Source organism: Aethalodelphis obliquidens, unplaced genomic scaffold (assembly GCF_003676395.1).
Source record: "Aethalodelphis obliquidens isolate GAN/ISIS:26980383/991018 unplaced genomic scaffold, ASM367639v1 scaffold11, whole genome shotgun sequence".
NCBI classification, from domain to species: domain Eukaryota; kingdom Metazoa; phylum Chordata; class Mammalia; order Artiodactyla; family Delphinidae; genus Aethalodelphis; species Aethalodelphis obliquidens.
In genome coordinates this window covers 856,226-866,981 of record NW_020837955.1, presented here as the reverse complement: position 1 = coordinate 866,981, position 10,756 = coordinate 856,226, and positions in this window count along the sequence as shown.

Sequence of the window (10,756 nt, the reverse complement as noted above, 5' to 3'; positions counted from 1 at the left end):
AAGTCTAATTTAAAAGACACTGACATTGAAAATGGTAGAGAGTGTCAGAACTTAATAATAATTCTAACAAGAAGCATGTAAGCTTCTATAGGAAGATTTAAGTGGCATAAGAGATGTTAAAGATGGCCCAACTAAATGGAGAAATACACTGTGATCATAGAAACAAAGCAAACCGTTGAGATGTCAATTGTCTAAAAGTCAATCTATTGATTCAGTGTAATTCCAATCCAAACCCCAACAGGGTTTTTCTTAAAACTTGATAAGCTGATCCTGAGATGCGTTTGGAATAAATTTCCAAGAGTCAACAGGATACTTCAAAAGAAGAGCAGAGAGAGCGAACATCTAACCCGATGTTAATCCCGTAATAATTAAGGCAGTGTGGTACTGACCTCAAAATATCATCAAAGAGAAAAAATAAAGAGCTCAGAGAGAGATCTGTGCACATAAAGAACTTTGGTGAGAGTTGTAATGTACCAGATCAGCAGGGGAAAGAAATGAGTATTCAAAATGCTTATTCAAGTCGTTTCAGCTGTTGTCAGCTGGGCCTTTTATTTAATAGGGGTGGATTTTTCTAACATGGTATTCTTTATTAATTATTTAAAAGGCATATGTTATTCCTTAACAAATCCAAGTGTCAGATTCGCAATTTGGTCACAGATAGATTCAGAAATTCTCGAACAGCTCCAGCCATTCAGGAGCATTTGTTGCTAAACCCTTGAATGCACGACAGGATCCCAGTGGTAGGGCCAAACCCTTCCATTCACAGGAAGACGTGCTCCTCCGTGTAGCCCTTTCCAGCAAGCTGTGGCTCTGGACAGAAGGTCTCCACCAAGTTTCCCCAGGTGGGCCATACCCTGAGCTTATCCTGCCCCTCCCCTATCAGCCATATTGTGCTGTGGCCTCAACCGGAAGGAGAAGCACCATCACGGCTGGATGGGAAGTTCATTTATAGCTTCTAGCCAAGGACCCTGGGCCGAGCTCACCTTGCAAAGGCTCTGAAGTGATCGTACTCCTCCTTGGGGAACTGTGAGGTCTGCGACCACAATCAACATTTCATTGCAGAAATCATAATGGAACCCAGGTCCCCCTTCATTAGTCCATTCACTCATTCATTCACGATTCACTCGGTCAGTCGTTCAGTAAGTATTCATCAAGTCTTACCCCTCAATGGATGTTCGAAATCTGGCAAATGGAGGGGTTATGCTATAATATAGAACTTCACCACCCCTAATTCATCAAACCAAGAAGTGGAAAACCTATTGAATTCCCATGGAAACCACCGAAGGCACCAGGGATTCTCCTGTGCTAAACTCTCCAAAATCACATAATCGGAGTGACTCAGAGGGCAGGGATACCACCGCCCAGCACACGAGCGCAATGGCACTGAGTTATTACCTTCAGTGAACCAGGGAAAGGCTAATCACCTCCCCTCCTCCCTCTCCCTCAACCAGGATATGAAGGGGCAGGAGGTGCTAAGCCACATATCTTTCGATGCTCAGAAAAATTCTTTTCAGAGCTATTTATTTGCATGTGTGCCTGTAGATCTGGGTTTAATAAAAGCCTGTACAATAGCCAAACTATCAAAATGTTTAAGAACCCACAAGTATGTGGCTTACCTCCTTGAGTTTTTCACGTCATCAACAATTGAGATGTTAGAATCACCCAGCTAACGTGAGAGATAGCCGTGGTACAATGGGGTGGGCCTCTGACTTGGCATCTGAATACTGGGTGTTACCAAGCTTCCCAATTGCCATGGTTCCCCAATAAGCCCCCCAAAGCCTGTGGTCCCCATGCTTCCCAAAAAGGGTCATTCCAGGATGCTCACATATCTAGTACCATGTTCTTTAAACTTTAAATACATTTACCAAACATGGCATAACGTCCATCCACTGATTAGAGTAAATGTAAGATATAGAAGTAGGTGGTGGAGGGAACCTCCCTTTCCCACTCCCTCCCATGCATCTTCCTAGATGATTTTATGTCTTCCTGGACACATCCATGATCATCCCTTCTGTGTTCCTCATCTCAGCTCATTTATCTCAGTTAGGGACTAAAAGTTCTCCTGCAACCCCAGTCTCTTCTGGTGCCTTATCTCCTTTCCTAGATTCTACTTATAATTCCTTTTTTTTTCTAAGACCAACTATACTTACTCTTTCATGAAGCTCCTCTTGTTTATTCTCCCTTTTTAAGGGAGCAGTGGGCCTTACATGTAAGATGATAGAGAATTTTGTTCACTCCAATTCCTGGCTGGAGAATCACAGTGGGGAGACCAGACTTCTGAGGACCCACTGCAGGACAGAAAGGGGAGAGTAAAGTGGCTGTCACAGGACTCTATGGAAAGAAGAATGGGAGTTGTTTAGCAGTTGTCTGAATTTAAATCTTCAGGGAGAAGAAGAGGTATCTAAAGAGGATTTTAATGAAGGTTTTTTGTGTGTTGTACTGTGAAAAGCCTATGCTATGTCTTCTAGATAATTTATGATAAAGAGCTGGATCCTTTCTCATGGTTTAAGGGAATACACAGATGTTTCTTTAGTGGAGACATCAGATGCCACAGGACTACTGTTTTTATTTTCTTCTCTTTTCTTTTTCTCTTTTTTTCCTTCCTTTTTTCCTCCCTCTCTCCCTCCCTTCCTTCCTTCCTTCCTTTCCTTGCAGTTCCATATAGGATAACTAATCTTCTGCATTTTTAAGAATGAAGTAGTCGGGAGCTGAACTTGGAGTGATATAACTAAGATCCCTTCTAATACAAGCGCCAAGCTCTTGGAAGCCCAGACACTGTGTAACAGTTGTTTCAAGTAGTAGCCCTGCACCCTGATTGCTCTGTATTTTTGGACAACTCGTTCAAATTTTCTAAGCCTCAATTCCTTCATTTGTTAAGTGAGTTACTATAATAATGGTCCATTATAGTGTCATTGCAAGGGTTGAATAATAAAATATATGTGTTTTTTTTAACTGCAAAGTGATTACATCTTAACTGGCTCATAATTCATTTCAATGGCCTTTCTTGAATCCTCTGATTTAAATTTTCAGAACACATATTTGAAAATGGCCAGCGACTGCAATATTTCATTCCAGCTTGAATGAATCTGTGTTTGCACATTAGCCCTGGCTTCCCTGCTCAGCCTTGGCTCTCAGCACTGCTGGTGTGTTGCTGGTGTGTCACAGTGATCAATGGAAGGAGGAGAGCCCACTGATCCTGGTGTGGAGGCAGGGAGTTCTGCCAAAGCCATCTGCTCAGAGAAGTCAAAGGCCACAGGCAGAGAAATGTGGTTTTCATTTTTTGAGCTAAGAAGTTTTGTAAAATAATTTTCCCCATTTTTTGATGTAATGCCTGAAGGAAAATAATAATAAAACAAAACTGGAGGAGGGAAGATTATTTGCCAAATGACATTTCCCCTATTCTTTCTGCCTCTAGTCCTAGGAAAAGAGAACTTGAAAACTGCAGGGAAAGTGTTGGCAGTATCCCAGACCTTCTTGTTTTGCTCCTAATCAATGTGACAAGCAAATTTGTTTTTTGGAGTATGAGAGGCTAATGCCCCCACCTCACTGCTGTCTTTAGACAATGAATAAAGATAATGATGGTGACATTTATTAGGTGCTTACTGCATGCAGGCACAATGCAAAACACCTTGACAGAATGATGGTGATTAATCCTTGCAACAATACTGTGAGGTTGGCACAAAGTGAGGACAGCCAGGACCAGTGTGCAAGGGGTAGTGCCAGCCATATGAATGGGGTCTCTCTCATTCCTGCGCGCACATTCTTAACCATGATGCTGCCTTTCTGATTTGGAAATTACAAAGCAAGTTCAAATCCTCAGATTGGAAGTTTGAAATGCTCATCTCAGAACCACAGATACACAGAATTGGAAGCCTGCTCCAGTTGCCCCAGTTCTTTGAAGATCATGATATTTGAGAATGGGAAGCTAAGGCAATGAAAACCCCTCTGAGTACCTTGTTTTAAAGAAGAAAAATAAATTTTTGCTGAAGCTCCAGTAGTAGCTCTTTCTTTGAAGTTATCATATTACTCTTCTTGGTTTTCGAAGGAATGAACTAAGAAGTGGAAGTGTTTTGCTGGGGAGAGGATTTGTTACTGATCTGAACTCACTGCAACAGTCCGGGGAGGACCAGAAGTCCCTTTGCAAAAAGAGCTGCCTGCCACTCCATCTGGCCTGCTAATTCCTCAGGCCAACTCGTGAAAAGAGATAGTTCACCACTTTGTGTTGGGGGGAAGCCCCAGTGTAGTGTTTTCGTGGAAGCTCTCCCCACCAGTCTCCATTTAACTGACTCACAGGTGGACACTCTCCGTTCTCTGCGTAGTGCATCCTGGCTGGTGCCCATAACTACTGCCTGGCAGCACTCCCCTTTACTACTTGTCTCTGCTTCTGCCACCAATTCTGTGCTCTCCAAGAGTCCATTGTCCCTTCCCCCACGCTTATTTTTGTCAATTGTACATGTTATTTTAATTATAGACGTTAACATTTTATAAATTGATGAAGTATGGGGTGATAAAGTACATGTGTAAAAAGAGTTGTTTCAGTGAAAATTATCATACTTATCAAATTTAAGACACTCATTGATTTTAAGGCAAGTCACTATTTTATGTATAATTTAGAAAGAAAAAAATGCCAACAATAAAACCATGCTACACCATTTACTGTACACCATTCCTATTTCAGAGAATTTAAAATGTGGAAAAAAGTGCATGTTAGAATTCATAAAATATGGTAAGTTAAATAATTTGGAAAAACTCCACGGCAAACTGACAATCATGACGAAATATACAGATGACTATTCACAAACACTGTGACTTAGCAAAACCTATAGGCAGAGATCTAAGAGAAATTCACGCACACAAGAATACTTATTATAGAAATTGGAACCAACATAATGCTCATGAGTAGGAAAGAGGATGAACAAAATTTGGAATATTCACATAATGGAATATTACATAGCAGTCAAAATTGATAAACAACAGTGTAAACAAAAGTTTGGATGAAGTAAAGAATACAATATTAAATGATAAAAGTACTCCAAAATTACTTACAGCATGATATTCTTCTTATAAAGTTATAGGTAATTAAAACAACACTATACATTCATCTTTTGGAATAGATAATGATGTAGCAAAACTAAATAAGCAGGAAATTAGGCAAGAAGGACATGCTATTCAGGGTGGTGGTTAGCTTGGGTTGGAAGAAGCAGGGAGTTGGGGAAAGGGAAGAAAATATGGCTAGATGTAGGTTAAATTCAAAGTTTTTGTTCTTTTTAAAAGGTGGTTAGTTCATGGGTGTATTGCATTATAACATAATTAAAGAATTAACTGAATAAAGGAAAGTCATGAATTAATCAATAATAATACATTAGGAACCAGGGATTATCCATTTCTGTGCAGCTGAGGTCCAAGTAAAAGAATCAATATGTGAGCCAAGTGGATTTCTAAGTGCCAGCATTTGATCATTATAATAAAAATGTACGTCGCTTGTTATTAATTTATAGGATTTTTTTTTGGTTTTTTTGCGGTACGCAGGCCTCTCACTGTTGTGGCCTCTTTCGTTGCGGGGCACAGGCTCCAGACACGCAGGCTCAGCGGCCATGGCCCACGGGCCCAGCCACTCTGCGGCATGTGGGATCTTCCCAGACCGGGGCACGAACCCGTGTTCCCTGCATCGGCAGGCGGACTCTCAACCACTGTGCCACCAGGGAAGCCCTATAGGATTTTTAAAAATGTATTTTGGATGCAGTTCCTTGTTGGATATATATGTTACAAATAATCACATCCTACTCTGAAAGTTGACTTTTAGTGAACAAAATTTCTTAAATTTTAATATAGATTGATTTATCATTTCTTTTCTTTCATGCTCAATGGTGTTTGTGTCCTTTTTAGAAAAAAAAACAACTTTCTTTACCCCAAGTTCTCAAATACATATTATTATGTTCTCAAAAAGCTTTATTGTTTTACACGTCACATTTAGATCCAAAATCTATCTGGAATTTACATTTATGCTTGCTGAAAGAGTGGTCCTGTTCCAATAATTTTTTGCCTGTAGATATGCTATTGACCCAGCACCTTTTAATGAAAAGGCCATTGTTTCCTCCAATGAATTGCACTTCCACTTTTGTCATCAATACATGAGTTTGATTTTGCACTCTTTGTTACATTTTACTCTTCAATTTGTCTTTTTTTGCACAATTAATAGATTGATTGAAGATATCTGATAGTATAAGTTCTCCAATTTTACTTGTCTTCTTTAAGATTGTTGTGAGTATTCCAGATTCTTAGCATTTCTGTATGAATTTACAATCATATATGTATATGATTCTAAATCATAGATGTATATGTACAACCATATATGTAGATATATTGTATGTATGTGTATATGTGTATAAACTATACAATTTTGGAGGGAACTGACAACTTGAAATATTGACTCAAAAATACATATATTCTTTCATTCATTTCGGTCTTTCGTTTCTTTAGTAAATTTTTAGTTTTCGTGTAGAAGCCTGCTGTAGTCTTTGTTAGATTCATTCCTATGTATTTGATATTTTTGATGTTAATGATATTTTTTAAGTTTAATTTTGTACTTGGAATATGAAGACAATTGATTTCTATACATTAACCTTATCTCCAAAGACCTTACTAAATTCACTTACTAATGTTAATAGTTTTTCTCTAAATTCTCTTGAATTTTCTAGGTAAACAAGATCACATTGTCTGCAAGTAACAAAAGCTTCGCTTCTTCCTTTCTTATTCTTACAATTTTTATTTCTAACCCTTGCTTCATTGCACTACCTCCAGTACAGTATTGAATAAGAGTGGGGTAGCAGACACTCCTGTCTTCTTCCTATTTGCAGGAGTTAAGTTTTTCAGTATTTTGTTATGAATATATCAACTGAGGGTCTTTATAAGATTAAGTAAATTCTCATCTATCTTTAACTTACTAGGAATTTTTATCATTAATTGATACTGAACTTTGACAAACGCCTTTTCTGCAATCATGAAATGATCAAGGTGATAATACAATTTTTCTGCTTTTTCTGTTAAAGTGATAGATTATGTGGATTGAGTGTATAATGAGAAACCAAGCCTGTATACTGAGAATTGTTCACTTAGTTATAATGTACTATTATTTTTATGTATTGTTGGATTTGATTTGCCAGTATTTAAAGAAGGACTTTTGCATCTATGCTTATGAAGTGATTGGTCTGTAGTTTTCCTAACTGATAATGTCCTTGTCAGGTTTCAGGATCAATATTATGCTGACCCCATAAAAAGACCTGCTGACCTTACCCTCCCCTTTTCTTTTCAGACCTTCTCTTTCCTTTGTTCCTATTGTCCCTGCCATGCTCAATTTGGATCTTACTCCTATTATTTTCTCCTCGGTTCAAGCTTCATCCTGGAAATAAGTTTCTTCTTGTTTGCTTTTGATATATTTCTTCTTTTTTTTTCTCAGTAGTCATTACTAACTTTCAGTTTTAAATTAAGTCTCTTACCAACCACTTATCTTCAAGCAATGTTATTCATTATTTTATTCATTAATTCAACAAATCAGGTGCCAGAAACTCTGTTTGGCATTGGGGTCCCAATGGTGAGCCAAAGAAGATATGGTTCAAGCTCTCATGGAGCTTATAGTTTAATGGAGGATACAAGCGTTAATGAAATAATTAGGTGGAAATTACAATTAGGATAAGTTCTCTGAAGGAGAGGGACTTGGTGCTATAAGACCAATAATAAAGCAAGCTGACATAGGTAGGAACATTCCAGAAAGCTTCCTACAGAATACTATTTGGATGGAGCTCCAATGGATGTGTTGGAATTAACTAGAGGGAGGCAGCTGAGCAGCGAACAGAATTCTGCCTGAGTGGAGTACCACTTTCAAAGCCCTAGTGGCTTTCTTCCATGTCTCATGCCTACAGAGATTAAAATATACAGTCCTAGGATGCCAGTGCTCTGGCCTCTCCAGCATCCTAATCCCTCAGTTTCCTGGTCTATCCATTAGTCTCTCATGACCTTGTTGATAGGAGTCTTCCCTAAGAGACAGGATTATTTTCCAAGCCCCTTTGCCTCAACTGGTCCCCCCAGTCACTTCACCACACTTTTTTTTTTTCCAAATGTCTAGATTAACTAAACACATGCGACTTTGTACTTCTTCAGGCCTCAGTTTTCCTACTTATCACATGAGAGGTTTAGATTCTGGGGGGTCTACAGCCATTCTCAGCCCCAGCAGCTTCTGAAAGGAGCTCCCTTCAGCGGCTAGAAGGCAGAGCCATGTGCACAGCATCTTGCAGAGAAAGGAAGCACCACTGTCTTGATGCAGGCCTGCCATCCAAGCCCCTTGCCCTGTGTCTCCTCTGTGCCTACATTCCCACAGCCCCTGGTGACAGCTCCTTCTCTTCTAGAAGTACAGGATGAATCAGGTGTCGACAGAAGTCTGCTGAGTGTTTGCCCTTTTGGACAGTGGGAAATGCAGGCAGACCCCTGGGTAAAACTTACTAAACCAAGGGACAGACTGGAGCCAGGCTGAAGGAGTCCAACAAGGGAAGGGGTCAAGAGACCCTCCCCCTGGGGGCCTAGGAAAGCACGTCCAGGACTGGTCTTGTCTCTCAGTTTCCATGGTTTTCACCAGCAATCCTTTGGTTGAAACACCACAGTACATGTTAAAACAAACAACACTGTTACCAGGTATCATTAGCCAGCAACAAAAGCAAAGCAGCTACTGCTCTCTGGTAATTGACTCCAGAAGTCAAGCATTGTATGCCCTTATCCTAAGGATTTAGGGCTGAGGTCATAGGCAACTGTTTCTTTTTGGAACAGTGAGGTTTAACCTAGAGGAAACTCTCCTAATTCCAGAATGTACAAGGTCTTCTCTCCCAGGTTCCTTTTTATATCATCACCTCTCCAACCCCTTGGACATCCCACCCTGGGGGACGTGGTGCCCATCCCATTTCCCTTCTCCATGCTGACCCATGCTCCGTACCTTGCTCCTCTGCCCTCTCCCTCTCTCTCAGCAACCCTCTTTATCTCTCTCTTCCTAATCCGACCCATGCCTCCAACCACTTCTCAGACCTCATCTCTGCGAGTCATCTTTCCCTCACTTTCATTCCCGTCAAATTTTGCTCATTATGCAGGGAGGAGGCCGAACATTTTGTGTAGTGATTCCTTGTCTATACAACTGTCTCCCCGACCCGACTTTCAGACCGCTAAGGGCAGGAATCTCACTGTGTGCTTTTCAAAAGCATATAGTGCGGGACCCAAAATGTAGTGGTCATCAATAAATATTTCCTGAATTAAATAATTCTTACTCAACCCTTCAGTCTGGAAATGGTTCAAGAGCAGCTGCTCCCTTATTACATAGATGATGTTTTGGAAAAGATCAGCCAACAGACCTGTTCCTCTGCATCTGGCCTAAGGTTCTTTTTTGATGCCCCATCCCAACTATGGATGCAGAGCCTGAAGCTCTGGGCCCAACACTGGCTCAGGATGCAACTCGACTCCATGCACGAGGCCTCTGAGGCTACCAGGCTCTTTCCCACGGCCCCTCCTCTTAAAGAGCATCTCAACACTGCTTCCAATGGAGGGACCCAAAGTGTGACTCTGCCGATGGAGTAGCTAAACCAGGAAGTGAAGAGGGTTTGGCTCCAGAGGAAAAGGAAGAAATTGTTCTCCCAGGCTCTACAGGGAGCCCTGGCTGAAGAGTAAAGAGCCCAAGTTCTGTCTCTGCTCAGGCACCATGGGGCTAGGGGTGGGGGTTTGAGGGGGGTGAGTGCAAAGGTTGCATTGTGGAGAGGGCCCTCAGGCAAGTTGTTGGTCTCCACTGGACTCCAGGGTCATCATCTGCAAAAGAACAGCATTGCAACCTGCAATTCTAAGATTTTAACCCAAACAGTTGTATATCCAAATGTGAAGCTGAGATCATTTTTATCCTGACCCACTTATTCTAAGATGTCTTTTTTTTTTTTTAACAGACTGGAAGGCAAATCCAAAACACATTCCCTCACATGCCAGAAGTCTGTGTTAGCAGAGGTATATGGGAGAGGGCTGTCCCAGGTGTGGAAACTGTAGAGTCTCTTGGGCCTGGGTTTCCGTCATGTTAAAATCCTTAGGACTTGTAAATTTTAGAGATTAATCCTTTGTCAGTTGCTTCATTTGAAAATATTTTCTCCCATTCTGAGGGTTGTCTTTTGGTCTTGTTTATGGTTTCCTTTGCTGTGCAAAAGCTTTGAAGTTTCATTAGGTCCCATTTGTTTATTTTTGTTATTTCCGTTTCTCTAGGAGGTGGGTCAGAAAGGATCTTGCTGTGATTTATGTCATAGAGTGTTCTGCCTATGTTTTCCTCTAAGAGTTTCATAGTTTCTGGCCTTACATTTAGGTCTTTAATCCTTTTTGAGCTTATTAGCCAGGAGATGGAAGCAACCTAACTGTCCATCGACAGATGAATGGATAAAGCAGATGTGGCACATATACACAATGGAATATTACTCAGCCATAAAAAGAAACGAAATTGAGTTATTTGTAGTGAAGTGGATGGACCTAGAGTCTGTCATACAGAGTGAAGTAAGTCAGAAAGAGAAAAACAAATACCGTATGCTAACACATATATATGGAATCTAAGAAAAAAAAAGAAGGTCATGAAGAACCTAAGGGTAAGACGGGAATAAAGACACAGACCTACTAGAGAATGGACTTGAGGATACGGGGAGGGGGAAAGGTAAGCTGTGAAAAAGTGAGAGAGTGGCATGGACATATATACACT